At 41.0% G+C, this 16,911-nt stretch overlaps 1 non-coding gene across 1 annotated transcript; it reads right to left on the reverse strand.

The window, feature by feature from the left end:
• Positions 1–7,781: 7,781 nt before the first annotated feature.
• LOC141593220 (small nucleolar RNA R71) lies at positions 7,782–7,887 on the reverse strand. The gene has a single exon (XR_012521322.1). It is a non-coding gene; the product is annotated as a small nucleolar RNA R71 (small nucleolar RNA).
• Positions 7,888–16,911: the final 9,024 nt, after the last annotated feature.

Consider the following 16,911-nt stretch of genomic DNA (forward strand, 5'->3'; position numbering starts at 1 on the left):
TTCCAAAGAGTCTCCGAAACCCTATTCCTTCACGTGATTAGTATAAATAGGAGCTCTCGTTCCTCATATTTCTCACGCGAGTGTCCGCCCTTCTCTTCTCCCTTTGCATTCTAGACTTTGTTCTTACTAATTGGCGCCTACGTGCTTGGACTTCCGACCACGTAAGCTCGGATCCTTCCGGGTACCAGCCTCTCCGTTGCTTGACCGACCAATTTGACCAACTACACAATAATCAATTTAATTAATCAATTTGTTTTAATCGTTTTCCTCTTACGAGGGCACTTTCCTTGCATTCGCGTCGAGCATCACTAATCGATATCTTAGTCCTTCTCGTTTCGTCAAACATGTAAGTCTGAGGGTGTATAATCCTTATTTATTTATTGTATTTTATCTTTATCGTATCACTCATGTAAGGTTTATGTCGAAAGTACCTCATTAAAACCGATTTCTAAAACCCTTTGTTTAAAACCCCTTTTTTTACGGATTTTCAGAAGACTGACAGTCGAGAAAAGACGCAGCAACTGCTGCGCCTCTTCGAAGGAGCGCAGTTCCTGCTGCGCCTCTTCGTGAGGGCCGCCAGCTCTCGCTTCTTTTCTTCTTCTTCGTCCTCTGTAAATTCCGTCTTTCTTATTTGTTTTCATATGTTTGTCTTTAATTCTCTCACATGATAGTTTAATAATCACATGTATATAATTCATCATCGTTAATATGTCTTAATTTACCATAAATCCGACTTAAATCCCAAGTAATCTCATATTTGCGGGTTTTCGTCATTCAATTCAAACCCGGGTTTTGGAGGTTCGATTCATTCATATTGAATCTCTGGAATTAAGTAATTGATACATTCTAACCTGTCTTTTGTCATATATTCATCATTAGTTCATCCATCGTATTTAACCTAAATAATTTGTTTAATTAGTTTAAATCATTCGTTCATGTAATTATTCCGTCTTATACATGTTTTACCGTTTTTATGACCCATTCATATGTTAAATAACCTATTAATCACTTTCATCCGAGTAAATAATTTAATCAATCATTAAATCACAAATTAACATTAACGGCTTGCAATTACGGCTTCACAAACCCAATTGAGCCCGGAAGACGCAGTGTGTCTGCTGCGCCTATTCAAAGGACGCACTCTGCTTTGCTTTGTTCTGGGAGTTAAATCACGAACTTCGTTTTTGCCTTGACTTAGTTATTTAGTCTACGTATAATTAACTATTATTCGTATTATCACACTGATTTATTTCTTTCTTTCTTTTATCCTTTTTCTCAAATTATCCGTTTTAAAGGTATTTTTGACATAAATCGCGTATTCTGTTGTAATTAATGTAATTTTCATTATTGTAATTTATAATTATTGCTCCTCTTTTATTGTTTGTATGTTTTCGCATGTAAATAAGCCTAAATCCTACTTCGACATTCATTGTATGATTAAATTACATGTTTCACCGACTTAGTCTAATCTTCACATGTTAGGATTAAAACTTGGATGTTGCATTGCATGCATATAACCGACGATATATCGAGTACGAATAACTTCCCTAATCATTAGTAGAGGCCGCTATCGAGGCGGGCGGGATTAGGTGTTCGATCAAAATAGCTTCCTAATACGTACCCTCACCCCTTACTCCAGATCTCCGTGAGCACCCGTGTTCATTGGCATCCACGAGAGTCATTCTAGACATAGAATGCTAAGGGTAACGATTGCTTAGTGTTCATGTCACTACTTTATGTCTTGACATGACATGAGGTATTCGAACGGTTCCAATTTCCCATAAAAATTGGTGGCGACTCCTTACAAAATGCAAACGCTTGTTTTTCGACCTTCACCAAGCGCCCCCGTGGGCGGCCCGCTGTCCACATGACCCCGACCCTATTTGGGAGGCAATTTCCGGGAGGAAATTTGAGGACTTTCATGCGAGTCGTGCTCTTTTGGTCCACCATCCGGGCATAAGAGTATGGCACAAGGTCATAGGCAACACCATTATTGCAAGGAAAGATACCAACCATTTCACCAAACTTGATTTTATTCTCCTTGAATCGGCTTTGAACATTGGAAGAGTACACACCAAGCCTTTCAACTCTTTGAGGCTTTTTGTAGATAGATGGCTCAACATTGATTGTGGGAAGAAGGGCACTACCGTTATTGTCAATGGCGGCCTAGTCACTATCCTAGCTAAGTACTTTGATCCTAACTTTAACAAGGATAACAAGTACAAAGCAAAGGAGGGTGGTCATCTTGTTGATATTCATACTATGATACACAAGTACAAGTGGGTTGCCAATAATCCTCTTGACACCGAGTATGGATGGCTCACTAGTGAAGCTAGATCGTTCACTTTGCCCTCAAAGATTTGTCGTCTAAGCGTCCACCGGACCAATTATCTACTTCCCCTTTCTAAAGAGGCCGAGTATATTATTCAACAACAAAAGGGTGATCTTGAAACTCCCTCCTCTTCCATTGTCATACCACCTTACCCCTTTGAGTATCAAGAGTTCAAGCCGGAAGGAGTTGAAGCTAGAAATGATTATTTGACTCTTCTCATGCAAGCAATGGACAAGCAAGCCTTTGAGGATCGGAAAAATGCTTACTTGGCTCAATATCCACCCCTCCTACACTTAGCTAGGCAAGGACTACTTGATCCATCATGTCCTTTGCCTAGTTAGGCGGATAGAGATGTCTTATTTTCGGGTGCATCTAGGGTCGTTTCGGGTGACAATGAGGTTGTTGGTAATGATGAAGAAGTCGATGATAACATTGATGAGGAAGCAAGTGAAGAAGGAGAAATGGATGATGAGCAAGGTGAAGAAGCAAGTGAAGAGGGAAGTGGCAATGTGACCACTTCTAATGAGGAAAGTGATGATGGTGATGATATGATGGAAGATTAGCAAGCCTTGGAGACTCCTACCCTCTCATGGTTTGTCTATTTCTCTCTTTGTTTTAATTATAATTTTGATCATTGTTGGAGTAGTCCTAGCACCATAGAGGACTCACACCTCGGTACCATTGAGGTGTTCTCATTTTATTGTTCCCATTTTCAAAACCCAAAATGACAAATTAGTTTCATGCATTGCATAGTGTGTGCATGAACTACACCCATCCTTGGACATTAGCAATAGTGTCTAACTCGGTTTGGGGAAGTTAATGCATACACAACGGGAGGTAATCTAAATTATCCTCTCCGTCATAACAAACACCATGCATCATGTAGTGTAGCTTAGTGTAGATTACATTTAGCATAGAAATCATGCATCATCTTTGCATAATTTCCATCATTTTGGCCATTGAGGACAATGCCCATATTAGTGTGAGGATGGGAATTCTAACATTTAACTCTTATTCAAATATCCAAAAAAAATTGAAAAATTTCAAAAATCATAAAAATTTGAAAATTGAAAACCCAAAAACATGTTTATTTCCTTTTGTAGTCTTGTATATATAGTTTTGTATATATTGTGTTTGTTCTATCCTTGTTCACATTGATTGACTACGCCACATCCGAGACATGAGGATATTGAAGACCGCATGGTATGATCTTTCCAATCTCCTTTTTCCTCTTTATGTTAATGACTATGTGGCTTTATTTTGATTGATGCGGTATAACAATGTGAACTTAGGACTTGTATTTAGTTTATATGTCATATTAGTTGATAGAATCACTTGCATTAGGATGTTTATATTAGTTGCATCATAGCATGTAGTTGCATGTTAGAAATGTTTTGAAAAATGCCTAATTAGGAACTTTGACAAGAGCAACTAAGCCATTACAAATACTTGTTCAACTTAAGACTTTGCCTACTAGAATGGTTGTAAAACACCCTAGATAGTGTCATACTAGTGTCTTTTGACCCATGACCCAAAGCCTAGTCAAGGGTTTGCATGTGAGTCACCTATCCAACCCCGTGATGCGATGTGGACTTGGTTAACTTGTCTAGGTGACCTTGATTGACCTTGTGGTAAGGCAACCCAAAAATATTTTCTATCAATAAGCTTGAAGTGCTCATTTCAAAGAATTTTGTCATGTGGAAGTAATCTAATGCCAAGAAACCTCAAATGTTATGAATTGTTGAATGTTGAGAAATTAAAGTTGTTTTGATGGAGGCGTACCACTTCGATATGCTTTGGTGCGGGATCCATTGAATTGGGCCCCCATACGGTTGTGAATTCGGCCGCCTAGAGACAGAGTGACTATCACCCCGAAAAGCTATTGTCTAGAGGTTAACCGGTTGCCTAATAAGCGATTGGCGAAAGCAAAGGACACTAGCCCGGAAGGGACAAACCCCATTTTAAATTTTTGAAATGTGAAAGTGAAATGAGGACAATTTTGAATACTAGTCATATCCACCCGTTGTGAATAAAGATTTGAGCATTTCATTCCCAAAAAGCCTTTTGTCAAGCCACTTGGTCGAGCTTGGGACGATCCATGACCATTACTTTTGTGGAGAATTCGAGACTTGTCATGTCATATGCTACTAGCATCATAGGGATTATCATTCCACCACCATCCGATCGCTCTTGACGAAAGCATTTGGAAATTGAGGACGAAAGTAGTCTAGTTTAACACCATTTGGAGGTGATTTAGTGCCATCCTCTTAGCCTTAGTAATTTGTTGAACTAGTATTTGTGAAGGATTACATGCTCTTAAATTTGTTCCTCTTTAGTGCCTCCGCCACTTGATGAGGAAGTGGCTATTCCTTTTGTAGATACATCCATTATGTGATTTTGTGTGCTTAATGTTTGGATGTGTCGCCATTTTGGCAAGACCCACCTTGGCTTGCAAGAAGGCATCCTACCTCATGATTGTCTTGTTGTGAGTTGAAGGGGCGGAGTGAGACCCGCTAATTGTCTCATATCGGCTATATTATTAGGATAGGTTAGTATTGGTCCTAGTCTTTGTCACCTCTTTACTCGGGACGAGCAAAGGTTCGGTTTAGGGATATTTGATGTGACCATAATTAGCGCATATTTAGCCCCCGAATTAGCCTTGTTTCCATGCTTTTTAGTGCATGTTTGGGTCATTTCTTATCTTTAGTTCTTTGTTTTGCATATTTTGTGAGATTTTGATCCCTTGGTAGGAAAGGAGTAAGAATCTTGCATTTTCATGGCAAAACGAGACTAAATTGATCGAATCCAATGACCAAGCATCAAGGAGAGACAAGATTAGAAGGCCTTTGTACATATTATAGTAGAAGAGCAATGTTGAGAAAGGATCCTTGAGTCCCCAAGGAAATCCCCAAGGAATTTATGAAGAAAAGGGAAGAAAAGAAGAAGATTTCTTGCTGAGTGACAATCCGTGCGGATTGTCACCAATCCGGCCGTCCCCCAGCTGCACAATCCGTGCGGCTTTCCTGTAATCCGCTCGGATTCCACCTCCACAATCCGCTCGGATTCCCTCGAATCCGCTCGGACCCCATCGCCAGAATCCGCCCGTCCCGACCTTATTCCGCCCGGATTCCAGCACGGCACGATTTCCTCTTCTCCAAGCTACAAAGAAAGAAGCCCTTCCTTCGAAAAATACCGGCTCCTCTTTGATCAATCTAAAAAGTGTAATTACTAGTTTAGCCCTTAGTTAACCCTAATGCATCCTCCCTAGTTTCCACTATAAATACCCCATTAGTCTAATTAGAGGAGCATGTTCTTCTTATCAATAATTAGAGTAGTTAATATCAATCAAATCTCTCTTTAGTTTTGTAATCAACAATTAATCAAGTTCTAATACAAGTTTTATTTCCTTAATCTCTCTTTTGTTCATCCTTTATTTTGGGGAATTGAAGATTATTTGGGTTATTATTGGGAGATTGACAACCTCTCAATCAAGCATCAAGTACTTCTTTTATCTTTGCTTTATTATTGGAATCATTAGTAGGTATAATTCTCTTAATCCCTTTTTAATTATTGTTAATTACTTTCATTTATTCATCATGTTTCATATTGTTGGTATGATTGACAACCTTGCTAGCATGATCAACATGATAATGAGTGAGTAGTCTCTTAGCTAGGGTTAATGGGTGATTAGGGGAAACCAACATGGGGAATGATTCACGCTTAAATTAATATGCTTTCATGTTTTATTTGCTTGCTTGTTTTGATCTCAACCCATGCACATGTTATATTTGATGAAATGCTAAGCCTATGAATCCTTGCATTTACTACCATCTTCTATCTTTTCAATGAGACTTGTAAGACATAACCCAACTCGAGTCTCATTAGACTATGCATGTTGTTGAGTAGGGAAGATTAAGTCGACTTGTAGGTGTTGTACAATCTAATCGATTCGGCTCCGGGACCCAAACTTTCCTAGGATTGTAAGATATAACCCAACTCAATCCATCACAAACATAATTGCTTGCTTATAATTTGAGAACATGTTTGTATGATCAATTCCCATGATTCCCCTATGATCCCATGACACCCTAGTGCTTTTTAATCAATTGTTTACACCCCTTTAATTCATCTTGCTTGTTTATTTTCATTGCTATTTTAGTTTAGTGACCTTCTACATCAACCCAATTTGTGACACCCCTTAGACACCACTAGTTGCAATAGAAATCTCATTTTAATACCCGTCCCTTGGGATCCGACCTTTACTTGCCTCTTTACTAATTGTAGAGTTGTTTGTGAAGCTATAAATTGTGTTTTGATTCGGACGTGACCCAACGACCACACCTTTAATTGTGAACACGAAACGGACCGATCAGTAGTGATGAGACGATGTAGTAAATAGACTAGGTGATTTACTTGTGAGAATCTTTAACCATAGCAATATAACTGTAACATATTTAGTTGAGTGCACGCTTTTAAATAACTTTAATTTGGTTAATTTTGTTCCTGGATCGGAAGATTGGAATAAATACACCTGTTATGAACAGTAGACTACCCTAATGAGGACGGAAGATAAGTTAGTGGAAATCTAGGGTGGATCGCGGACCGGAAGGACCTTTCCCTTGCCCTTCTCACAGTAGATTGTCTAAGCTATTTATGACTGAGTCGATGAACTGCCATGGTGAACCGAAATCCTGACATACCTCTTTTATCTGATAACTTATCTCTTATTTCCTCGCTTTATCGCTCTTACTTTATTTCTCTTGCCCTTAATCTTTAGTAGTTTAGAAAACAAAATACAAACCCCCCAATTGTGACTTAGATAGACGGACTTACAGATAGATACCTTGCCTCCCTATGGAGATCGACCCTACTTATCAGTAGCTTCTTTTAGTTATATTTAGGTATTTATTTTTGGTACATAACGACCGTATCAAATTTTGGCGCCGTTGCCGGGGAGGCGATAGCCTTATCTGTCTGTTGCTGTTTCGTTTATCTCTCTTGGTCTCAAGGAATTTTTAATCCTTGAGACAGTTCTCACATATTTCCTTCAGTGTTGTGTATGCCCAGGTCTAACAGGTCAAAATTAGTTCCTGCTGATCCTGAGCTAGAAAGATCTTTTTGTCATAGACTAAGACTGCAAAGGAAGATTCAAAAGGAAGTCTGGAGTACTTTTGAACCCGTGCTAGAACATTTTCTGTTTGCAGAAGACTAGTCTTGCGAAGAAGACAACTCTATTTCTGCTACAAAGCCACTGACTATTGCTCTACCATTCCCGCCACTAAAGGAGTAACCCAGGATAAGATTAAGGAAGTCTTGTTTCCTTTCTCTTTGACCGACGGAGCCCGTGAATGGCTCACTGATCTTGATCGTAGTGCAGCCGGTATTACTGACTGGAAGAGTCTGGCCCTTGCTTTTTATAAAAGGTATTTTCCTCCACAACGAACTAATCAGCTGAGAGAGAAAATTACAAGTTTTAAGCAGACACCTGATGAGAACTTGTATGAAGCTTGGTGCCGTTTCAAAAGGTTGGTGAGGTCTCTTCCTCATCATGGTTTGGGTCAGTGGTTTTTATGCAACCAATTCTATAATGGGTTGTATGATGACCACCGTGCTATATTGGACGCCTCATCTAATGAGCGATTTCAGAAGAACAATAACGATGACAAGGTATTCGGTATCATAGAAGAAAAGGGTACACATATTGCTGAGTATGGGCACCCTAGAGGAGATATTCGTACTGTTTCTTCAGTAAATAGCGCAGTTGTGGCTCAGCTGGAAGCCATGAATGCCCGTTTTGATAATCTAGAGTTGCAGACTGCTGGTGATCAACAGACGATTCACTTGTTGACTAGACAAGAAGCCGTTACTTGTGAGAGATGTGGGAGTAATGACGGTCACACTGTTGTTGACTGTCTAACTGAGGAGGAGCAAGTCCTTACCTTTCAACAATATAGGCAAGGAGGATCCTATTATAATAATCAGAATGGAGTCCATCCTAACTTGAGATGGACTAGTCATAATGTACTTAATCCTACCCCTCCTCCGCAGCAGCAACAAGCTTATGTTCCTCCTCACAAAGCTCAACAAGGCTTTCAAAATCCTCCATCCTTTCCACCGCCGCATCAAGGAGCTTCTTCTAGTGGAGTAAATGAATTGGCTGAGTTGAAATCGATGATCCAATCATTGACTAAATAGTTGCAGATGAGTGACCAACAGAAAGAAGCATCGATAAAGTCACTCGAGACCAAAATTGCCCAACTTGCCACTAACCAATCCACGAGGAAGCCGGGTCATTTACCGTCTCAATCTGTAAAGAATCCACAAGAGATGATAAATCTAATAAACTTGCGAAGTGGTCTTTCTTATGAAGGACACAAAATGTCAAATGTTGAGGACATATCGGACCAGGAGAATATTGTTGCTGATGGTGAACAATCGTCCATAGACGAAACAGTGCTGCATCCGAAGAAAATACTCGATGGACTCATTTCTGGTGGTCGATCGAGAGGAATTGCTGGAGATAGTACTTGATCGAGTGGTATTTTTTATCGATCGAGTAAAGCTGCCAATCAAGAAACCGATCGAGAGGAGGAAATGTCTCGATTGAGTGAAAATTATGAGACAAATGCTCGATCGAGTGAAATCATGCCTCGATCGAGTAATACTGATAAAGAGGATTTCGATCGAGTAGCTGATAATGCTCGATTGAATGAAAAAGCTGCTGAAAGACCTCGATCGAGAGGTAAAAGACACCGATCGAGTAGAAATGAGTTCGAACCTGTCGAGACATTGGAAGAAAGGAATAAGGGGTTAGAAATTCCGATCACGGTCCCCTTCCCAAGGCGATTGCAGAACAATAAGGCAAACCAACAGTTCGGGAAATTTGTTGAGATCCTGAAGAGCCTTCACGTCAACGTTCCTTTCGCCGAAGTGCTTACCCATGTACCCTCTTACATGAAGTTCATTAAAGAAATTTTATCGCGTAAGAGACATATAAATGACCACGAAACGGTGGCTTTGACTGAAATATGGACCGCCTTAGTTCAGAATAAGACACCACCCAAACAATTAGACCCGGGTAGCTTTTCAATTCCATGTCATATAGGGACCCACTTGATTGACAACGCGCTATGCGACTTAGAAGCTAGAGTGAGTGTCTTACCTTTGTCTCTTGCTAAGAGACTCGGTTTGACCAAGTTTAACTGTACCAATATGACCGTTCAGATGGCCGACCATAGTATATCACGGCCACTAGGACTAATAGAGGACATACCTGTGAAGATCGGGAGATTCTTTATTCCCGTAGACTTTGTGGTCTTAGACATACCCGAGGACACTCATACCCCTATTATTTTAGGGCGACCAGTTTTGTTTACTGCTCGCGCAGTAATTGACGTCGGGGGAAAGACCCTTACCTTCCACGTAGGAGATGAGGAGCTAATATTTCATCAGTCCAAATCTAGTAGGGCACCTATGCAAGTTCATCCTTGCAATGCCTTACCCTCTATTGACCCAGGTACAGAAACTCCAGCTGAGAGTATTGAATATTGCGCTGCTATAGTGACACCTTCGCCTCAGATTGAGAGCAAAAAGGCGGTTCATTCTGTTGGTTTCCTTACTGCAGGTACAGACAGAGTGGGTACTGGAGATGCTATCGATCAAGGTACAGTTGAAGTCAATTCAAGTGATGGGAATGACACCAATGCAGATAGGAATATCAAAGGGAAGAAGAAAGTTAGGACGTATGTGGACGCTAACTATTCTCCTTCCATCAGTTCGAGTATAAGCTCGTGGCGATGAAATAGGATGGTTCGAGATACTGAAGGGACCTCCTCTAGTCAGAAGCCCTCTTGTGGGCTACTACAGTGTTTTGAACGATGAGCGGGGAATGCCCCGTTGTATTAATTTGTAATTTTGAATTTCCGTAAGACATTTTAATTGCGTTTTTAGACTATTAGACGGTAGCATAGTTAGTTTTAGCGAAAACCGAATATAGACTGCATACTTTTGTGATTTGGTATTTGCGGGAAGTGTTTTTGCATGTTTCTATGCAGGTTTGGGGAAGATATATCGCATTGGGACGTGTGCCATAGAAAACACCTCGATCGAGTGATTTTTGTACTCGATCGAGAGGATTGCCCAGCAAAAGTGTTTGATCGAGCTGTTTCAGCCACTCGATCGAATTGTCAAAATAGAGCAGTTCTCGATCGAGGGGTTTTTCATTCGATCGAGCAGAATGGATGATAAAGTCTTCGATCGAGTGGTTTCAAATCACTCGATCGAGTGACTATGCTTAATAACACGCAGGAAGTGACCCTTCCCTTCTTTTATTTCCATTCTAATTTCTCCTCCTTCTTTGTTATGCGATAAAACCCACACAAAATCCCCAAAAACCTCCATTAATCTCCCCTTTTTACCAAAATCACCACCCACAGTATGCTTATTATTTTATTTTCGACATTTGCCCCTTATTCCCTCTTTCAATTTCGTCTTTGTTGCAATTTAATTGAGGAATTAGGGTTTGTTCGAAGTCGGGATTAATCCGATCAGTTTCTTGCATTTTTGTCAATTTCTTTGCATATTCTTGTGGGTTATCAATCAAGTAAGTATCCCCCTCTGTTTATTGTTAATTTATTGCCTTTTTTCGACCTAATTTACGTAATTAGGAATCAATTTTTTCGAAAATCGTGATGAATTAGGGGAAATCGTATTGTGTTTGATTAATTTGAGGACTTATTTGATTGATTAGGATGGATAGTAACACAATGCCTTCGACTAGTTCCTCTGTTACCCCATCCCTGACTGAGACGGTGGTCCCTGCTGCTGCCACCGTTGTTTCTACTATTTCTACTGCCACTGCCACTACCGTTACTAGTGCTGGTACTGTACCCTCTACGATGACGACCCCTGCTGCATTGTCACTGGCTGTCACAGCTGCTTACAGGTCTGCCCTAGTACTCCGCCCAGCTACTGGACTGGCTTCTTCTTCGGGTACTGGACGGCGTGGATGGGGTCGAGGACGAGGTACGCCTGCTGCTGGACGTGCCACGTTCCATGCCGATGAGTCCTTGGACCCGCATCCAAACTATCCAGAGGTACGTTTCGTTAACTCAATTCATCGTACCCGTTTTTTATGATTTAGAGCGCTGTGACTTTTCTTCTACTAAATTCTTGTGTCGGAACTCCCTTGAGAAGTTAGGCATTTATAAGCCTGTAGCCGAGATTTTGAACGGGACGGGGATGGCTGGGTTGACCACTATGAGTGCCTTGACCTATAAGGAGCTATCCCTTGAGTTTTGCAGCTCCTTTACCTTTTCTGCTGCTGCCTACGCCACTGACCCAGACTGCTCGTGTGTCTCCTTCCGGTTGTTTAACCGGAATATGACCTGGGCCTTAGCTTCGTTTGGTAGTAGGTTAGGTATGTCTTCCCACGGTGAGTCGGATCCTCCTAGGAAGGTCCTACGTATACTTTGGCGGACCTTAGCATAGACACCCTTTGAGGAGCGCAGACTCGCTCATGTTCACCTCCCGCCGGCCCGTTACGTTTTACATCTCATTGGAGGGAAGATTTTCGGCCGTAAAGAGCCCAACAACATTAATAATGTTGAGTTGTCGTTTCTCGGGGGCTATCTAACATTGATAGAGAGGGCCCCTTTGTTCTTAACATTGCTTATCTGACAGCTCAGTATTTTAATGCGGTTGGTAAGAAGAAGTCGGGCACCATTGTCTGAGGTGGCATAGCCATCTACCTCGCCCGCTCCATCTTCCCTGATTTCCCTCGTGACCTAGCACATGTAGATAGGGACAGGTACCTAGATGTTTCTGCCATGTTGGCAATGTTTTGGCTAGCTTCTGACCAGCGAACTTGGAAGATTTGTGGCTCCTTGTCCATGACCTTACCTTCTACCGACCTACCCCCTCTTGTACCTTTGACCACTGTTAGAGGTAGGTTGCCTCCACCTTTGCCTTTTACCACCTTCCACTCGCTCCACCTACCACTACTTCCACTTCTAAGAAGCGGAAGTGACCTGAGACTGGACATGGATCCACACCGATTGAGGCTGGGCAGTCTTCCACGCCCACGCCTACACCGATCCCTATTCCCACTTCTTCTGTTACATAGCCGGTCTACACGGCTAATTTTATTTCTCCTCCATCCTTTGAGGCGTTCGAGGTCATTGACCAAGGGCGCCGTGACAGTTTGCTTCTCGAGTTGCTTACCAGGCAGGCTCGTAGGGAGCGGGACATTGCACTTACCTTATTCCCTCTAGACAAGTATCACATGAGACGAGGACGCCCCGTTCCTTGGGCTGGCCACACCCTTCTTTCTACCGGTACCCGGCTGAGGGGTACCCACAGCCAGCTAGCGAGGCGGACACAGCTGAGGAGGAGGAGGAGGAGAGAGCCCGAGCTGAGGAGGGGAGAAGGAGGGAGCAGGAGCGAGATCCCGACTACACGGTGGTGGGAGAGGAGGAGGAGGACACTAATGACGAGTAGCTGCTGGTCTACTCACTTCCCCAGTTTTCTGGCTGGTTTGGGGAAGTTCGTCATTTTGTATGTATTTTTGCTCTTTTCTTTATTTTCGTCTCCTTTTTATTTATTTTATTCATTCATTTTTTGGTTGTTTATCCCTTTCCCATTATATATGCTACTGGTGTATGCTGGAGGACAACGAGGGCGTTGTCCGTTTTGGTTTGGGGAGGGAATTGCATCCTTTGAGTCTGCATTTTGCATTTGTTTTTGCATTCACGTTTACTTTTTTTGCTTACATTGTATTTATTTCAAAAAAAAATCATCGAAAATCTAAAAAATAGAAAATTTCAAAAAAAAAAACAAAAAATTCACGTTTCATTTTGCATATAGGTTGAGTCGGAACAGTAGATTTCCATGATGAAATTGCACTTTAACTTGTCATATCAGTTGAGCCTTGCATCTAATTGGCAGTTATTAGCTTAGTCATGTGCATATCTACGAGTTAATGTTAAAAATATAGCTGACTGTGTAGACTTGACCTGATAGAATTGGCAACCTACTTTACAATTTCTGAGTTATTAGAGCCATATAACTGGTATCATTCATGACGAGTTCATGTAGGAATTGAGAGTAGTACTCCTTGCATAACAAGTCCATGACATTTGCACTTTTATGAAATTCGATTGCTTGTTGCTTGCGTACATTCGAGTTTTTGGTCGGTGTCACATGAAGGGAGGTTCTTACAATATCCCCCTTTCTTTCATTTTCACCCATTTAGCTCCACATTGGCCAAAAATAGCCTTTTGACCCATTAGCTACACCCAAATTAAGCCTGCCAGTCAAGCTAGTTTAGTGTAATTTTTGTGGTATATCCTTATTGCTGCGAGTTTGGTTCATTCTCATTTATATGGACTTGGTAGAAAAAGAAAGAAATGCGGGAAGGAAAACGAGAAAAGCATGGAAAAGAAAGAAAGAAAAAGAAAAAAAAAGTTGAAATGAAAATGAGACCGTATTAAAAAGGGAAGTTTGTGATGGTCTTACTCCTCCGTTTGTATTCATATCTTTTTGAGGAGATTGTGTAAATGGTTAGTGAGTTTTGTGCCAATGAGGGGCACTTGTGTTCGATTTCTAGTCAGCTGAGAAATGGATAGTTTTATATGGTCCTGTTTAGGTGCTAGCTTGACGCTTTACCTCCACATTCCCATAATCTGTTTTGCCTTTTCTTACCTGTAACCTCACTCTCCTATATCATTTGTAAGCCCTCGGCTATGACGGACATTATTGCTTGGAATGTATTTATGGTACTTGAATCGTCTTGATTTTTGTTGCATGCATGTTATGTAGGTCGCCGTTTAGGTGAGTGACTGTTTTCTCTTCTTCTCTTACACATCTACTTTCACCCTTTGCTTCATGAGAGAAAAGTGACCTGTGAGAGTCCGATTTTAATGGTCTTGCAACGTTGACAGGTCAGCTTATTTATAGACATCATACAACTCGTTTGAGTATTGACTGCTGTAGCTACAGCTGTTAACTTTTTATTGCATTAAATGGTTTAAGTGGACAAGTTATAGCTAGCTCTGAGTTTTCATATCTGTTCCATTAGTTTGCATTTAGTTTACTCGAGGACGAGTAAAGGTTCGGTTTGGGGAGATTTGATACGTGCAATTTATATAGACTTTTTAGCCTCTTATTGCACGCATTTCTATGCCATTTGTATCGCTTTATATTGCAAAATGCCCCGAATTGGCTACTTTGGTTGGTTCTGTCTTAATTGCAGGAATGGACCTAAAAGTAGTGGAATCGTGCCTTAGTCGTCCCACTTTGCATGCTTTTTAAGGAGGCGGAGATATTAGAACAGAAGTCATACCTCGGGAAGCATGAAGGAGGGTCTTAGGAAGCTGCCAAGACGAGTTGAAGGCTGATCTCAGTGGGAAGTACTCGATCGAGAGCTTCTGGAGTCCGATCGTGTGTTTTGGCGATGATCTTTGAAGTCGATCGGATGGTTTTTATACTCAATCGAAATGTGCTGAATTGGAAGAGTTGGATCGAGAGCCTCAAGTGCTCGATTGAACAGTTTTGCTGGAGAAGTCCTCGATCGAGTTGTCTGAAAGGACTCGGTCGAGTGGTTTGCTAGTCTACACGGGCTGACTAATCCGTGTTTAGGTTTATTTTTGTAAAATTTCGCTCCCCTATATAAGAAAGTGTTTATTAGGTCTTAATGACGTTTTACACACTCTACTTTACGCTAATTGCTACTGAACTTTTCTCTGCCTCTTTTCTCTCCGGATTCGAACTGTGTAATCTCTCCTTTCTTTTTAATCTTAATTCTCTGTTTGCTCTCATTAATTGTTCTCTTATTTTTAGTTTATGCTTTATTATCATTCCCTTATTATGTCTCTTATTAGTATGCTTATCGTTATTATTGTTGACTGCATTAAAAACATGAGTAGTTAATTTCCTTATGTTAGGATTAGGGATCCATGGTAGTGATGAGACGATGTAGTAAATAGACTAGGTGATTTACTTGTGAGAATCTTTAACCATAGCAATATAACTGTAACATATTTAGTTGAGTTCACGCTTCTAAATAACTTTAATTTGGTTAATTTTATTTCTAGATCGGAAGATTGGAATAAACAGACCTGCTATGAACAAGAACTACCCTAATGAGGACGGAAGTTAAGTTAGTGGAAATCTAGGGTGGATAGCGGAACGGAAGGACCTTTCCCTTGCCCTTTTCACAGAAGATTGTCTAAGCTATTTATGACTGAGTCGATGAACTGCCATGGTGAACCGAAATCCTGACATACCTCTTTTATCTGATCACTTATCTCTTATTTCCTCGCTTTATCGCTCTTACTTTATTTCTCTTGCCCTTAATCTTTAGTAGTTTAGAAAACAAAATACAAACCCCCAATTGTGACTTACATAGACGGACTTATAGATGAATACCTTGCCTCCCTGTGGAGATCGACCCTACTTATCACTAGCTTCTGTTAGTTATATTTAGGTATTTATTTTTGGTACATAACGACCGTATCAACAAGTACATGACATTTTTAGTGTCCTTGGCATGGAGGGACTATATAATTTGGCGGAAATAAGCTAGCGCAATCTCACCCTTGAATTCTTGAGTTTATTTACCTGCAACAAAAGGGACCATTTCGTGAGTTTCCTAGCTACTCAAGAATAGCTTCTTCAACCTATCTAGTGATGTCTTTGCAGAACGATTAGGTGTAGGAAAAAGGACTACCTTTACCTATGACAAGGTGGAAAAGGAAATGAAAGCCACAAAGTACATTGATCTTTATACGGGCAACCAACATACCAATGTGAGTGCAATGAAAATAAAGATGTGAAACACCACGTTTTCAAAGTTTTCCTTTGCCTTATGACCAATATCCTTTATGAGAGGAAAGATCCTAGCAAACTCAACTACACGGAAGTGTTACTTTAAAGCTCCTACCTCAACTCACATTATGAAAGACGCTTCTACTTTAACCTCTTTACCATGGTGAGCCTAGCATTTGAGAGGATGGCCAAATCCGACAAGTGCTATTTTGATTGCGGTTCCCTAGTGATTTGATTAGCCAAGAACTTATTGGGTTATGAATCGGGGGAGATTGATAGGCCTATGAGTGCGGGGATGTTGTACTTTGACATCGCCTATATGAAGAAAATGTTTTGTATTGTGGATAGAAGGGATAAGGATGGGTACTCGTGGAAAGTGAACACGAACTTGTACATGAAACTTCCCGCGCCCAGAAGATTGCCCGTAACCTCCCACCTACCTGAGATGACACCACCTCGTCCTCCGGCCCAATCTTATCTCATTCCGGTTGAGCTCACATATAACCTTAGTTATGAAAAAGTAGAATGGGCTAATACTCCGACAATACCCCATGGACTCCCTTATCTTTCGGTACATGATCCATCACCTTCATATATGCCAATGCCTTCACCGCCCCACGATCGCCCTAGGCATTCTACATATTCCCCGTCATCTTCCTATATGCACGTGGCTTCGCCACTTCATGACCCTCCTAGGCATTATATGCATATGCCATTGCATACCGGGGAATATACCCGACTCCAACCGGCCTATG

This window comes from Silene latifolia, chromosome 7 (genome assembly GCF_048544455.1).
Source record: "Silene latifolia isolate original U9 population chromosome 7, ASM4854445v1, whole genome shotgun sequence".
Lineage (NCBI taxonomy): Eukaryota > Viridiplantae > Streptophyta > Magnoliopsida > Caryophyllales > Caryophyllaceae > Silene > Silene latifolia.